Source organism: Lagenorhynchus albirostris, chromosome 18 (assembly GCF_949774975.1).
Source record: "Lagenorhynchus albirostris chromosome 18, mLagAlb1.1, whole genome shotgun sequence".
Taxonomy (NCBI): Eukaryota; Metazoa; Chordata; class Mammalia; order Artiodactyla; family Delphinidae; genus Lagenorhynchus; species Lagenorhynchus albirostris.
The window spans coordinates 46974705-46992307 of NC_083112.1; positions in this window are offsets into that span (position 1 = coordinate 46974705).

Sequence of the window (17603 nt, forward strand, 5' to 3'; positions counted from 1 at the left end):
AGTGAACTGCACATATTTAAAGCGTACAATTTGATGTGTTGACATATATATACCATATATATATATATATATATATACACACACACCTGTGAAACCATCTCCACAATCAAGATAGTGAACATATTCATCACCCTAAAGTCTCTTCATGCCCCATTAACATTCTTTCCTCTGCCACTCTTGCCCCCTCCCCTCTTCCAGGCAAACACAGATCTGCTTTCTGTCAGTATTATTTACTTTGCATATAAATAAAACATAAATTTATTTATTTATATTTTTGGCTGCGTTGGGTCTTCATTGCTGCACGCAGGCTTTCTCTAGTTGCGGCGAGCGGGGGCTACTCTTCGTTGTGGTGCGCAGGCTTCTCATTGTGGTGGCTTCTCTTGTTGTGGAGCACAGGCTCTAGGCACGTGCGCTTCAGTAGTTGTGGTGCGCAGCTTCAGGAGTTGTGGCTCACAGGCTCTAGAGCACAGGCTCAGTAGTTGTGGCGCACGGGCTTAGTTGCTCTGCAGCATGTGGGATCTTCCTGGACTAGGGCTCGAACCCGTGTCGCCTGCATTGACAGGTGGATTCTTAACCAGTGTGCCACCAGGGAAGTCCCTACTTTGCATTTTTAAGAGTTTTATATAAATGAAACCATACTGTATGTACTCATTTTTGTCTAGCTTCTTTGAATTATTTTGAATATATATATTACATAATTATTTTGAGATTCATTCCTGTTGTGTGTATGAACATTTCATTCCTTTTATTGCCAAGTAGTATCCCATTGTGTGGATAGAGCATGGTTTGTTTATCCACTCACCTGTTGAAAGATATTTGGTTGGTTCCAGTGGTGTATGTCAGTTGTATCTCAATAAAACTGGAAGAAAAAAATTATTTTTTTTCTTATTATTGTGTTGAGGTCTTTAAAAAAAAATTAATTAATTAATTAACTAGGTTGCATCAGGGCTTAGTTGCAGCAGGCGGGCTCCTTTGTTGTGGCATGTGAACTCTTAGTTGCGGCATGCATGTGAGATCTAGTTCCCTGACCAGGGATCGAACAGGCCCCCTGCATTGGGAGCGTGGAGTTGTATCCACTGTGCCACCAGGGAGGTACCTACTGAGGTCTTAATATAGTCTAATGCAAGTCCTTTCTCAGATATATGCTTTGCAAGTTTTTCTCTCAGTCAGCACCTGCTCTAGTCACAAAGTCTCCCCTCTGTGTATGTGTTTTTCCTAATCTTATAAGGACACCAGTCATGTTGAATTTGGGGTCACCCTAATGACTTCAGTTAACCTTGATTACATCTTTAAAGACCCTATCTCCAAGTACAGTCCCATTCTGAGGTACTGAGAGTTAGGAATTCAATATATGAATTTTGGAGGGATACAATTTATCCCATAACAGCCACCTAACTGAAAGGCGAAACTATTCAGAATTCAGAAGGACTATGTTTCTAATCCATTCAACACTGGTAACTCAATGGAAGATTCTTCAAGTGAATCTCAAGTAATGATGTCAAATTATTTGTGGAACATGAATTCTCTCTAGCGGTTCACATTACATGACATTGGCCATATCTACCTCACCAATGGGTGAGCTTTCCCAGAAAAAAAATCTCTGTGAATCGTGAGTCATTCTCTCCTTCTGTTAGCTTCTGAGCTCTGAAAGAAGTGAAGCAACACCTTTCCAGGTGTAAAATAGAGATAATAACAGTATTTGCCTTATAAGGTTATGGTGAGGAGGCAAACAGATAATTCACATAAAGCCCTTAGTAAGGGCTTAAAATGTTAGCTATTGTATTTATTCATCAAATACAGGCTGAATTCTGGCTTCACACTAAGCGCTGTGCACAGTGTTGCCGCAGAGTTGAAGATAAATCAGGCATGGATACAGCATCAAGTAAATGATTAATCTATTTGTAGTATTAATAACTACCAGTTATTGAGGGCCTTCTGAGGGTCAACTTCTATGCTGGTGCCTTATATTGATTATTTCATTTACTCTTCAAAAATATCTTGCAAAAGAGGTCTTACTTGTTCCATTTTATAGATGAGGAAACTGAAACTCCTTGGGGTAACTCAAGCCCTATAAATCAGCTATGTAGTCATGGACGTGAGCTTTACACCAGACCTGTCTGATGCCTAAGTTCTGCTCCTTTCTCTGTGAGCTTGTGGTCACAGAAGAGACACTGCATATGTATCAAGAAATATACCGCAGGGAAAAAGTGCTATGTGCCTTAAGAGAGATATTGATTGTTATAGGCATTCGAACAGGAAGAGAGATTTCCCTTTGGGATTTTAGGGAAAACCTGTAGGAGAGAAATAATTTGGGCCGAATTGGCACGTGTGGAATTGGCAGGGTTGGGGGATGGCAGCGTTCCTGGGTATAAGAACAAAACCATACAACAGGAAATTGTAGTTTTTAAATGAGGAACAAGAGGGTGTTCGGTTTGACTAGAATTATGTGGAAAACCTCATCAGCTCCAGCTTGAACTATTGCCCCTTTGTTCTCCTTCTAACTCTCCCTCTGTCTCATCCTTCTTTGCACTTGGTCCCCTATATCTTGTCCACATTACTGGGAGATGGATGATCTTTCTAAATCTGATCATGTCGTTCCCCTGCATGAAATTCTCCAATGTCTCCCCATCACCAACAGAAGAAATATCTAAACTTTAGAGCCATGATGGCCTGAACACCCAACTAAAAGTTGGGAGGAACTGCCACATTCCCTGACACGGCCCTGGTCTTCACACATGCTGGTTTGCTTTTGCCTTACTTATCCTCCTGGAAAATTCTACTTTCATTCTTTGGTTTCAGCTCTTAAAAAAATGTCTTCCTTGAAGCCTTTCCAGATTCACCTCCACCCCCTCCCCCGAAACTTGGCTCATCTTTTTAAGCACCCACTACATTTGGTGTGTGATCATCCGATGATTATTTTATTATGATGATTATGTTACTCAGATATTCTTCCATTTTTTACCTTTTTGAAGGCAAAAGCTGTCTTACTTTCTCTTTTGCATTCTCAAGCCTCAATAGGTAGCAAGAGTACAATGAATACTCCTTGAATAAATGAATGAATGAATGCATGAATAAATACCGGGACTATATTAGCAAGGAATATTGAGGTTATATCTTTGGGGATCTAGATGGTAAGTTTAAGTGATTCAGTTCTTTTATTCGTTTTATTTTGTTCTGCACAGGGAGCCAGGGACCATTTTTGAACAAGGGTGATTAATCATGGGTTAGTGTGTAAAGCTATAGGAAAGACCAGAGTCAGGGAGACCAGGAGGCTATTATAGACATGTGGGAATTGGGGTAGTATTAGAAAATATTTCACTTTATCTTTTTTTTTTTTTTTTTTTTGCGGTACGCAGTTCTCTCACTGTTGTGGCCTCTCCCGTTGCGGAGCATAGGCTCCAGACGCACAGGCTCAGCGGCCACGGCTCACGGGCCCAGCCGCTCCACAGCATGTGGGATCTTCCCGGACCGGGGCACGAACCCGTGTCCCCTGCATTGGCAGGTGGACTCTCAACCACTGCGCCACCAGGGAAGCCCCACTTTACCTCTTTGACCAAAGAAAATGTTACTGGGAAATGAAGTGAACTTTTCAGTTAGTAAACTTTTTCTCAAAATCCCAGAGCCTAAGTAAGAAATTCTTATCTGCTCCATTACCATGTTCTTCTGCAAAATGAGGTTGCAATGGATAAGTGTTAACTCCTTGTGGCTGATATCAGAGGTTCTCACTTTGTTGTGCTCCTTCAGGGCAGGGACCGCGCATGGAGATCCTTGAACCCCCGGCACCTTGAACAGAACTTGGCAAATGGGTGCTCAATACCTATTTGTTGGAAAAAAAAAAAAAAAGCGCCTTCCAGTGTTGTCATGTTCAAGTTAATGGCTCATGTTCTTAAACCCTCTCTGGTCCTCTCCATTCAGACAAAAAAACCTCTTTCTGATGCTTATCCTTTGATAGTGTCGTTTCTCCAGCCTCTGCAGGCCTCTTTGTCTCACCAAATCCAAATCGTATTTATATTCTTTAAACCAAGAAAGCTCCTTAGCTTTTCCCAGCAGAGTTCAACCCCCTATCTTCTTCCAGTAGCTTCTGACTGCGCTACTGAAAACCACTCTGATTCAGTGGCCAAGAGTTAAATGAGGCTCTCGAAATGTGCTCACTGGCTGGCTGTGGGTCCCTAGAGGAGGTAAAGTCTTGGTTTTTTTAGTGAATCTAGCCCTAGTTCCCTGATTCCTATATCTGGCTGAATGTCATGATCAGGGAAACTAGTTAAACATCTACATTCCTGATGCAATTCCAATGTCACTGACTCAGAATTTGAGGTGGCTGGGGGCTGAGGACCACAGGAGGCCCAGGAATCTGAATCTGAAGTGTCCAGGCGATTCTGACATTCAGACAGGTAGTCGAAACCCTTGGTGTAAATCTCTTCCCAGGTAAGCAAAAGGGCCAGGGAAAAGGATATGGTGGCGACTGGGGGAGGGAAAGAAAGACCCACAGTCTAGGTCTGACTCTGCTCTTTAGGGTTATCTATGCATTTTTAATATTATGTTTATAGTCTATGTTTTCTTTCATGCTTTTCAAGGTTAACAGCTAGACGGAATCTGGAGGCCCTAGGACTTGCTACTACATCTATTACAAGCAGGAATTTCCAAGAAGACTAACAGAACTGAATTCTTTTATCTCGCAATCCTAGAATTGCTAGGAATCTTAAAGGTCATTGAGTGGGACATGTACATTTTGAAGACTGCCTTAGCTATCCAAAGGACAGGCAATGACATCAAGATTAGTGATGCGCATAATTCTGGTGAGCAACCCTAGTCAGGCTTTACCGGAGGCTTCCTGCCCCCAGGCATTGCTAGCCGAGAGAACAGGAGACCCAGAGGAAAGGCTGACGGGGGAGAGATCTGGATGGTTGCCTACAGGAAAATGAAGGGAGATAGGATTGTATAGAAGCGGAGTGGGTGGAACGGTATGGGTAGGGGCAATGGTTCAGTGTCTTCCAACAGAAAGGAATTTATTTACTCACTCCCCAAACGTTTATTAGTAATCTACTTGGAGGCTGATCTGACACTAGCCAGAGCTCCTGCCCTCAAAGGGCTCTCAATCTAGTGGGATAGACAGATACATATCACAATGGAGCGTGATAAGTCCAACAATGGAGGCAGATACTAGGAGTGATGTAAGAATCTGCTAAAATACTACAGCCCACATTCCTCTTTCCTGCTCTTTTTTTTTTTTTTTTAACAATTTATTTATTTTTGGCTGCGTTGGGTCTTCATTGCTGCGCGTGGGCTTTCTCTAGTTGTGTCAACGGGCTTCTCATTGCAGTGGCTTCTCTTGTTGCGGAGCACGGGCTCTAGGGCACAGGCTCAGTAGTTGTGGCGCACAGGCTTAGTTGCTCCACGGCATGTGGGATCTTCCTGGAGCAGGGCTCAAACCCGTGTCCCCTGCATTGGCAGGTGGATTCTTAACCACTGTGCCACCAGGGAAGCCCATTCCTGCTCCTTTTTAAACCACCAACTTTCTTTTGTGTTTCTTTAAAAACGTAAATATTTTTCTCTAGGAATGATGTGACAAATGAATATACTTCTCCTCATCTACCCCCTTCCTGTAATTACAAAGCTTTTGTTGGGTGCTATGGACCAAAGGTAATTTATTGGTGTGATATAAAATGGCAATTGTGTGGACGTAGATTTTAAGATGTTAGGGATGGGTTGGCTAGAAGCAAAAAATGAAGAAGCAGATTGAAGGTGCCCCAGATTGATATGAAGGCAGGGAGGTGCAGGAAAAGGAAGAGGAATTAAATTGGAGCCTGAGAAAGGAAAAAAAAATTCAAACATAGAAATGGCTGCAATTAGAAAATATCAGGCAGTATAGTTTAAACCTGTATCTTGGAAGATAACCATTCAAAGTGTGTTATTTTACTAAGTAGTAAAGGGGGAAATGTATCCTAACCTTTTAATAAAGAACCACATGAATCAGAAGTGCTGCAGGAGATTTCAAGGATACCAGGGAAGATATTACAATAATCTACTGTTAAAATAGTTAGCTTAATTGAAAATTGATAATCAAATTGATATAGTCAGTAGTAAAGTTACCCTGAATGATATCCAGTGCTTAAAATTACTATATTACTATAATTCAGTCAGTTAATGCCAACTTCAAACACAATTTAAATAATAAACTGTTTCAAAGAAAATTGAAACAATGGTGCTAAAGTTCTTCCTGCAATGGAATCCTAAATTGTTTTATGTAGCTTTTCATTTTTAACAACTAGGTTGCATCTGTGTTACACAGATTTAGTTATTAATAGATATCTTATAATTTCAGGCCTCTCCACGGAAGTCAGTATTTCCTTTTTATTTCTGTCTGCTCCTGCTGCAAGACAAGCACCCACTAGGCGTTCAGAAAATATTTGTTTATTGATGAAAACCTTGAGTAGAAATGCATAGACTCAGAGTTCATAATTTTGATCTGTTGTGAAATAGAATAAGCAAAATGTGGATTCCATAGTCTATAGTCATTTAAACCCATAATATTTTTTTCTAAGGATCAGGAAAGTACCTGTACTTTCTGGACAGATTTCTTCCAATAAAATTGAGATCTAAATTCAGTCTGCTTATTCAGAGCTCAGTTCCAATACTTAGATTATTGGAAGGTCGGTCTCGAATTCAGTATTCACTCCAAGTGGACTTTCAGCCTGAAGAGCTGAATAATGGCCTCAATTTTTCTACCCCTTTCAGTGTTGCAGGAATCAGTCACCTGGACTCTGCAGTGTGGCCTGGTTGCCATGGGCAGACTTGTGAGCTGGGACTGTTTTGCATACAAAGGAGAGCACCTGTGACGGTACATATTGAAAATTCAATTGCAGGTGTATTTGCAAATTGGATTTTGAGGGGGAAGTTTAAGCAAATCCTTTTGAAAGCGAATCCCTCCAAGGTGTGAGTAATGAAGAAATAAAAGAAAAGTGACAATCAAAAACCTATTAAAATCTAGTTTCCAGAGAAGACTCTGACTGTCTAATGACATTTATGCTTTCATAGCTAGACATTTAACAGTCTTTTTGTGTCAGTTGCTTCCTTTATAAATGCCACGTGACAGATTTTTCAGTTCTCTCTGTTTCTAAGACCCTAATCCCCACCACTCTTAGATGCTTGAAATGAGCTGGTGACGCTGAGAGATGAGGTTCTCTGTGCCTCTGGATTTCTCTACAGGAACCAATAATGACGCCTCAAGCACCAATATATGAAATCAATCACTTGTCCAATCTACTCATCCCGTTGATATTTTCCTCTTTATTCAGTCCTCAAAATCTATTATTATGAAAAAAAAACCAAACAAAAACTAAACAAACCAGCTGCTTAAAAACTTTAGATTTGGGGGGTAGCAATGGAGTCATGTGTCTAAACTAGAGGAAGAAATTATTCTCACCTGATGATACTTTTCATTTACATTCTTGTCTGCCTCCCCAATGTCTTGCTTTTATTAAAAAGCCATTGCGCTCCCCCCTTCCAAGATTTTTAGCCTAACTGTTTAATTTTGCACCTGAACTCTATTTGCTACTGCTGCCATCCCCCTCAAAATGGTTGAGAAGGAAGGAGTGGAGATGAGGAATCAGAAGCAATAGAAACCTAGATCTGACATTTTGGTCATATTGTAAGTTGTGATAAGAACAATGGATGATGAGCTTTTCACTGTGACCCTTTCACTCTCTAATTGACATTGGTTATTTGGGAGGGCGGCTGCAGGAATGGCTGGCTCAGGAACCAACTCTCTCCCTTTCCCTGCATGGAAAATATAATTCTAATTAGGAAAAGAATATGGAATTATCAGGTTTTATTACATCGACTGCTTTTTTTTTTTAACTTTTTATTTTATATTGGGGTATAGCTGATTATCAATGTTGTGATAGTTTCAGGTGCACAGCAAAGCGACTCAGCCGTACATATACATGTATCTATTCTCTCCCAAACTACATCAGCTGCTTTATAAGATAATCTTGGATGGGTTGAGTACGAATGTATTTAAGGTAAAGCAGCATTCACATTTTATTTGATCTCTGTTAGATTCTATGAATTGTGGCCCTGGAACCTGTTAAACATAAATTCCACACAGAGAAATGTTTTCTGAAAGCAAAACTTGATGTTTGCAAAACTTACAGGCTCATGGGTTTCTGATTGGGAGAGTGCACACAGACCCCTCCAAAGTAAATACATACATTCTAAATTTACCTGAGTGCTTTGAGCAGCTCTTAACATCATATGACAAGGAGAACATTTGTTAATCAGAAAAATTACAACCTATTCATACTTATTGTTTGATTATTTCTTTGCTGACCTCTGAGGTCCCATTGTTGATTGAATTAGGTATAGTAACTCATATTTATTTTAGCAACTAGCTATTATGAATGCAAACTCTTCTTATCACCAGATGATTGATAGGCACATTAAGAAGTTGTTCAACAGGTTGCTTGGTTTGAAGAAATGCTTGAATCCTGATAGGTCACATTTTTTTTTTTTTTTTTTAATCAGGGAGGAGTGGGAATTAGCACAGATAAGCCCATGGTAACAACAATTTTATTTTCAAAGTGGAATGTTCTTATTTTTAAAAATTTAATTCTTTTAAGCAGTAGATGCCATCAGTCCCTTTTATAGATTTAAATGTATGAGATGTTGGTAGGCTGAAAACATTCGGAAATAAATGGTTTTTCTAGTGTTTGGCTGGAGAAGGTGTGCTATAAGGAAAATTGTCAAGTGATGAATTGTCAAGCGGTGGTGAAGTATCTGTTGATACTAATCATCTGACTTATTTTCCTTTTTTTTAAAAAAGGATTATTCTTTCTGTTTTGTTTAGTCATTGCATAAAGGCTTCATTTTGTAGAAACTTTCAGGCACTTAAAGTAAGGGAGGATCACAAATGCCTAACATTTTGTGCTGTTGGTAAAGTATTGTTTTGATTCTCCTTTAAACGGAAACATAAGCACAACGGAGTCAGGTCAATTGCTCTTGGCTATCTGATAGGTAGTAATGAGGTTCAAGTTTGTAGGTATTCATCTTTAATCTAGTCTTTCTTTGGTGAACAGTATGATTTCTCAATCATACTGGCTGTCATTTTGTCTCCTTATAATATCTCTCCCTGAGGACACAGGCACTGTGCTGGTAAGCACCAGAGAAAGGCCTAAGTATGAGCATAATGGGTGAGTCAAAATAAAAGGCTGAATATTTCTTCTTGAATGGAAGATGAACGATGTTGCTAGAAAATTCTGTTGTGTGATGCCTCAACTTCGAAAAAGTGACCTAAATTTCTAATGGTGGATATAGAATTAGTTGGATTACTGTACCATTTTATACCAATTTTATGGGGGCAGATACTAGGAAATACAATGCTATGTACAATTATATGAAGGGCAATTTTGAAATAAAAAATTACCAAAGGAATATGAAGATTGGTGACATGGAGTTTCTGAAGTGGAAACTGGCCTGGTGTCATCTGGTCAGGATTTGCTGGCTCTCAGATGGGGGTCTCTGGTCTAGGACACTGTGAGCATTTTATCTATTGGCATATTCAGGGGTGATGTGGAGAGTGGCAAAACAGCAGAGTGTCTCATTATTAAACAAATCACAGGTTCAAATCTCCCTCTCCCTCTTCCACGCGTTTCCTTGGAGACACTGTTCCTTGTCAATTTCCTGAATCGCATTAATATTAAACTATGACTTTGAATCAGGAAGAATGTGAGGTATCTGAAGAGTAGTATTTATATCTTCCATGTGACATTTGCATCACGTTGATAAATGTTGAAAACCTTCTTGAGAACACTGAAGAAATAAGGAAATAGAGTTCAAAATAAAGTATAGAACTTGTTAGACTAGTTTCTGTTTAAAACTTGGTGGATTATACCTCTTTGTTTTAAACCATTAGAACAGCAATGATTAAATATCAGATTCCTTAAAGAGTCGCTCGCTCCCTTTGGAAAGTTTTGATTAAAGCCATGTATTTATTAAAGTGTTCTACCCACACATCTTTCCTTCAAGATGTTTTTCCCACGTCTGCTGTTTTATTACATGATGGTTATTGAAAGGTTAGATGCCATTTACTTTCCCAAGGTTTATTTTTATATCATAAATCGTACTTTAAAAAAATTTTAATACATCATGAGAAGCAGCGTGGGGTGTTCAAACTGGATGTCAAACCCAGGAGACCTGGGTTCTACTCTCCATGTGACTTTGGGTAAGTCAACACATTTAGACATGTCTCAGTCTCTCTGGCTGCATAATGGGGATAATAATATTTCCCTTCTACCTCTTTCACAGGTTTTTTTTTTCCCCCTTGGATTAATTAGTTAATGTTTGCAAGCCACTCTGAGCTCCTTTGATAAAATACAAAGCACCATTATTTATGACAATAATAATAGTGTCTTGGACCTGCAGGCTTCCTTTCATCCGAGGATCCCAAAGTACTTTACCTCTGGGATTGTAACTTTACAGAGGGTTACTGTGTGGTGGCTGACTCTCCTTGAAGAAATAGATGGTAACAAGCCGTCTGGGTTTTCACTAGAGAGTAATTAAGTCTCCCACCAACTCCCGGGTCGTTTGCATAAACTTCCCAACACAGAAAAGCAGCTCCCAAAGAGAGCGGAGTCTGACTCTTCATCCCTTGTCACTATTTTTTTTTTTTTTGCGGTACGCAGGCCTCTCACTGTTGTGGCCTCTCCCGTTCCGGAGCACAGGCTCCGGACGCGCAGGCTCAGCGGCCATGGCTCACGGGCCCAGCCTCTCCGCGGCATGTGGGATCTTCCCGGACCGGGGCATGAACCCGTGTCCCCTGCATCGGCAGGTGGACTCTCAACCACTGCGCCACCAGGGAAGCCCCCTTGTCACTATTTATAAACAAGTCACAGGGGATTTGGAATTTGGAATCTCAACTCCTACATCTATACTTTGAGAATTTGGTAAAGCATGGGAATATTTAGACAGCAGGTAAATTCCGTTCAATGAAAATATAAATGTAGTGAGTGTGGGTTACCTGAAGGTCTTTCAGGTTGTGTGTAACAATTATGGACGAGTCCTGTGATCCCTCCTTGGCAGTCTGGTTAGGCTAACTTCAGTTAGTTGGCACAGATGAATGAGGTCCTAACTCTTGTGCATGTCTGGGGTTATTAAGAAGAAGTGTACGATGTGGTCCCTGCCCTCAAGTTGTTTACAACCTGTTTGCGAAGATGAAACTAAGAAGCAGGAAACAATTAGTGGACCATGGAAGACAGCATATAATTAAAGGCTAAATTGTGTGGAGCAGACCACAGGAAGTAGAGAGAAGGGAGCCATCAATATGGACCAGTGTAGTTCAGGGAAGATTTACCAAGAGGTGAATTTAAAGGAGCGTGTTTTCCCAAGAACCAGTATCACAGAAGCAGTGTATGTAATGTGTGTATGGATGGCAGGTGCCTGTGTTAGGAGACAGGGCAGATGGAGGACACTCTTCACTTTTCCCAGGGAACCCAGGGCTTTGGTGGCAAGCAGCGGGGAGGGAAGCTCCCAGGGTACGGGGAACTTTCAAAGGCAAGCAGAGGAGTTTGGACGTAATTTAATTCACCTAAAAAAAAAAAAAAAGACTTCAGAACACAGGGAACTGATAAAAGCAGTACTTTAGAATAATTTTTTGGCAACAGCCTTCAGGAATCACTGGAGCAGGAAAGAGACTTAAAGCTGGGAGGCTAGCTGGAATCAAATATAGTAATGGGGTGGGCATTATTTAGAAAGAATTAATTAAAAATAGAGCTTTTAATGAGAGCTTAGCATGTGCTGGGAATGCATCTCATTCTCACAAAAACCCAAGGTGATACTAATATTAACTCGTGGTAGCACTGATTTCCTGATATGGAAACTGTGGCTGAGAGGGGCTAGGGAACTTGCCCAGAGTCACAGACTTAGAATGTGCTGGAGCCAAGGTTTGAACCCAGTATGAATCCTAAATCGCTATTTAGGCTTAGGAGATTAAAATGGGAGAGGTAGGCATATTGATGAAAGAATAGCTGTCCAGTCTAGATAGGAAAATGCTACGTTAAACAAAGTTAAAACGGGTCATTTCCCCCACCCCCTTTATTCCTGCAGGACATCTTAGAACCTCTATTGTGCTGCTTACGGCACATTGTGAATCTGTGGGAGAATTTAGTCTAAGGAGCATGTCCCCACCCTGGCGCAGTGCAGAAAACACTTGGAAAATGCTGGCTTGGAATCTTCCTTCATAGCCATGGCAAGTTCCAGGACCTGGAAGGCTAGGGAGCCGTCAAGATGTGAGTGTTGGGGATTGCAGTCACTAACAGAGACAGCCACAAGTTAGAATCTGGGTTAAGAAAAGCAGGAAGTAAGAAGAGGGGCAGACCCAGAGGCCACCATCAGGATGCCCAACTAGGTTTAGGGACCTGGGAATTCAAAGCGGGAAGGTTCAGATCACAGGCAAATTAGTTATAAGGGGAACCGCACGTTGGGAGGTCAATGCCCACTGTGCCTGAGGCTGTATCCTCCCTTGCTTCACCAGGTCACACTCTGCCAGTCTAACCCGTCTCCACTTCGCAGTCTCTGGGTAGCTGGCACTCTTGGTGTGGGGCTGAAGAGAGGTAAATAGGTTTTCCTGGTGGGAAAAGATGTTCAGTTGCCGGCAGGAGAGGATTTGGTTGCTATCTTGGAAGCTGAGGATTATAAAATTTGACTTTGACTCCAGATGAAACTAAGAATAACTCTAATGAGAAAAGATGGTTCTTGGCAAAGAGGAATCTTGCTGATCATTTCTGAGGTGTTGAAAGGTTAAAACAAAACTACAGCTGAGTTTGAAACCCCAAGAAACCTTAAACATTAGCTGACTTTAAAATTCTATTGCAAACGATCAGAGCGTTAGCCATTATTTCTAAAGCTTGCAGTTTGACTTAGGAATATACTGATTACATTTTGATACATTTGGCAGCCAAAGTAGAGCAGGAAATCATTACTGGATAAAAAGGGCCACACAGGAGGAAGTTTTTATTGGCAAATACCAGCTTGTATATTTACAGAATCCTATCATCTTAGTCCGAGAAGGAGTCTTTCCCCGGTTTCAAAATAGGTCCAAAGAGATAACAAATCTTTCCTCTTTTTATGGCCTCCCCCTCCTGCCCCACTAGCTCCCACCAGCTTCCAACTCTCTGAAATGGATTCCAACTTCCAATATTGCCACCATCAGGTACGGCCAAAATCAGTTTAAATCCTCTTTTTTGGGGGGTGGGGTGCAGGGGTGATCTCTTCTGTGAACATGGAAAACAGTTATCATCTTTTCTTTCAAAACCCTTCATATTCTAGAAGGCTATAATTACGTTTCCCTCAATTTTCTCAGCTTTACATGGAATACTAGACGTACCTCTGACATTTGTTGTTTTTTTTAAATTTTTATTTTAGAACTGTTTCTGACATTTTTTGACTCCTTGAGATGTGCAGGGCATCAAGCAAGTCACTTAAATGACCTCATTTACTTCCTACAAAATCCTGTGAATCAGGTATTTTTATCCCCATTTGAAAGATAATGAAATTGACACTTGAGGTCCAGAGGTCAGTAATACCTTTCAAATAGTTGGTAAATAGAAGAGCCAGGATTGAAAATTCGTCACTCTTAATGGGAACTCATGGACTAAATTTTCCAAACCTTTGAGTCAGCTCTCCTTCCTTTTTTTTTTTTTTTGCGGTACGCGGGTCTCTCACTGTTGTGGCCTCTCCCGTTGTGGAGCACAGGCTCCGGACGCGCAGGCTCAGCGGCCATGGCTCACGGGCCCAGCCACTCCGCGGTATGTGGGATCTTCCCGGACCGGGGCACGAACCCGTGTCCCCTGCATCGGCAGGCGGACTCTCAACCACTGTGCCACCAGGGAAGCCCTCCTTCCTTTTTTCCTTTGATTTCTTTACTTTTCTTCAAGGCTTGGTTGTCCTTGAACCCCTTTCCTTTCCTCCATGCTTTCTTATTTGACTATTTGAGGTCTCACTGTTCCTCTTTTTAGCTACCATTTAAAAAATTGTATTACACATATACATTCTTTACATATTTTAAAATATTTATACGTTATTTAGTTTTTTCCCCTCATTCCATCGGAAATAGGAACTCCTTGCAAGTTGGAACCATACCTTGCAATTCATTGATTTCTTAGCCAAAATATTGTTCTTTGAGTGGTAATTTTCTTATCATGGAATAGAGAAAAAATGAGATCAAATTGAAAGGAAAATAGACTTTTAATGAAGCCAGACCATTCCTCCTTCCTCTGTGCTCTGAAAGCATTTTGCATAAATACAAGTAAACCAAAAAAGAAGGCGGGTGCTGTGGTCAGAGGACTTGGGTTGAAATCCTAACCCTAAAATCTTCTACCTGTGTGACTTTGGGAAAGTTACTATAACTTCCTAAGGACCCATTTTCTCCTTGTAAAGTGGGGATGATATGATAATACTAATCTTACTGGGTTGTTGTGAAGATTAGAGGATGCAATTAGGTAGGCGCTTTGTAAAGCTAGGTACATGGTAGCTGTTACAACTACAGCTTTTATAATTAGACTACGTACTATTCTTGTGTCTCTCTCACAGAAGTTACTCTCTTACTAGATCGTAAATTCCTCAAGGGCAAAGACTGCTCTTCATTTTTATTATCTGCCCCACCAAGTTCCGTGCCTGTCATAAAGTAGTAGCATTCAACGATTTTTTCAGTGACTGTATGAGAAGGAACTCTAGTGAAGAGTCCAGGTTGGAAGACTTTATAAAAGATTCTTTAAAGCTGAGCACAAGTTTTGTCAACTGAATTTTGACCCCATCATGCGGCCCTACACACAAAAAAGGTACCTGAGTTAAGTAGCCTTTAATTACTGGAATTTATCCCAGTGACTATATTTTCTTTGCTAGTATTTCTTACAGCTCATTTTCAAATATGGATTTTTTTTTTACATAATGTCCTGTCCTCAACCTTATGGAATCTATTTTTTCTTTAGCTCTTAACACACTTAAAGTTCCTTTCAGATTGTTCTATTGCTCCTAGTTACTGTACTGTAAATTCTTTTTTTAAAATTGAAGTATAGTTGATTTACAATGTTTCAAGTGTACAGCAAAGTGATTCAGTTAAATATATATATGTATTTTAATATATATATATTCTTTTTCAGATTCTTTTCCATTACAGGTTATTATAAGATATTGAATATAGTTCCGTGTGATATACAGTAGGTCCTTGTTGTTTATTTAATTTGATTAAATTAAATTTAATTAATTAATTTTTTGGCCACATGAGGATTGAGGGATCTTAGTTTCCCTGACCAGGAATTGAACCCAGGCCACGGCAGTGTAAGTGCTGAGTCCTAACCACTGGACTGCCAGGGAACTCCCTCTGTTTTATATAAAGTAGTTGTAATTCTTTCTTTCATGGTGCATCTCTTTCATAGCAGCTGGTTTTCTCTTGTGTTATAATTTTTGACAGTGAACTCATCTTCAGTGGGAGCTGTCCAAAGGGTCCAACCATGCCGTAGATTGTGGCAGTATCCAGTGAGATGGGTTCCCATTCGTTTCTTTTATCCGAAAGGAGGTAAACAGACCCAGCGCAGTTTCTATTGCTAACAAGGCCTAGAGTGTAGGCCCAAGGGAGAGGCCTACAGATCACTTCTTCCATGCCTTCCTACCCGACTTTGACAGCCAGCATGTATTGATACCTATACTTTCTAAGATGTTGATAAAGGCCCTGTAAAAGACCATCTTCCTCTTATTTTTCCAGAACTGTCACTCTGTTGGGGAAACCAGATGATCCTGATTATATATATTAAATATATATATAATAATTATAATAATTATATTATATATAATTATATATATATTATATATAATATATATAATTATATTTTATATTTTAATATATATTTTAATTATATTTTATATTTATTTTATATTATATATAAAATATTTTATATATAATATTATAAAATATTATATATAATTATATAATAATTATATATATAATAATTATAATATTATATATAATTATATAATAATTATATATATAATAATTATAATAATTATATTACTATATAATAAACAGGATTCTGGTTATTATTCAGTACCAAGTTTTCTTAAAGTGTTTACTAAATTGGTTGAGTGGTGATTTTTTTCCCCCTTGAGTACAGAAGTGAAGCTGATGGGTGGATATATTTCTAGAGTCTTTTTTTGGGGGTGGTGATTACAGACAGTTTATTTTCTTCATACTTTTTTTTTTTTTTTTGCGGTACGCGGGCCTCTCACTGTTGTGGCCTCTCCTGTTGAGGAGCGCAGGCTCTGGATGCGCAGGCTCAGTGGCCATGACTCACGGGCCCAGCCGCTCCGCGGCATGTGGGATCTTCCCGGACCAGGGCACGAACCCGTGTCCCCTGCATCGGCAGGCGGACTCTCAACCACTGCGCTACCAGGGAAGCCCCCTATACATTTTTATATTTTCCAAATTTTCTACAATAAATACTTTCGATAAAAACATAATTTTAAACACCTCTTTTCAGTTCCAGTTTTCTTAGATTTCTCAAATCATCAGTCTACTTTTCAACTTCCTCAAGATTTCCCAAACACAGTTACTAGGCTTTCTTCTTCATGGGTCATACTATCTGTCCAATTTCCCACTAAGATTTCACAGACTTAGGAAACAATATATGTCAAAGATTCCAAGAGACTCTGGTTTCACTCTCATACTTGTAAAATCAATATTTGATTCAGAAAGTGTGGTTGGTTACTGTACATATAAGGTTTTTCAGCTTCTCCATAGGCCACCCTCCCTCCCAATTTTCTCTGCATTTTCTTTCTAGAGTCTTATTATTTAATAGCTTGAAGAAAGTTTTACAGTTTTTATTTCACAGAAATAATAAATATGTTTAGTGTTATGTTCACACACAGAGTATACTGTGCTGTTTTTTCCAACACATAAGCACCTCCTCAGACTTTGTGGAACTCCTGGAAAATGATGGTATGTAGTCCTTTGATAGCGATAGTGGATTCTTATACTAGATGTAGATCAAAGAAATGGGACTTGCTGGTGTTTCAAGAATGAATAAGACATTGATTTTCCCATCAAGGAGTTTATAATCTAGAAGAGATATATACACTAAGGCAATGTCAAGGGAACAAAGTACTATAGAACAAAGTACTGTCTTGGAGGTAGGTATAAAGAGCTATGGGAATAAAAATGCAAGAGTAATTAATTCTGCCAAATGGAAAAGAATAAGGGAAAACTAGAGAAAGAAGGCAACCTGGCTGCTCTTAGATGAGGATTTCACTAGGCAGGTGAGGTAGGAGGGCATTTGTGCAGAATAGCTTGAACAAAGACAGATGTGACTACCACAACATTTGGTTGCAAGAAATAATACATCTATTTATTTTTTCTAAATAAAATGAAATCTGGTTCAGGATCCTCACACCCTCTTTGTCAAGAAGTACAGTGTGTTGGGCTTCCCTGGTGGTGCAGTGGTTGAGAGTCCGCCTGCTGATGCAGGGGACATGGGTTCGTACCCCGGTCTGGGAAGATCCCACATGCCACAGAGCGGCTGGGCACGTGAGCCATGGCCACTGAGCCTGCGCGTCCGGAG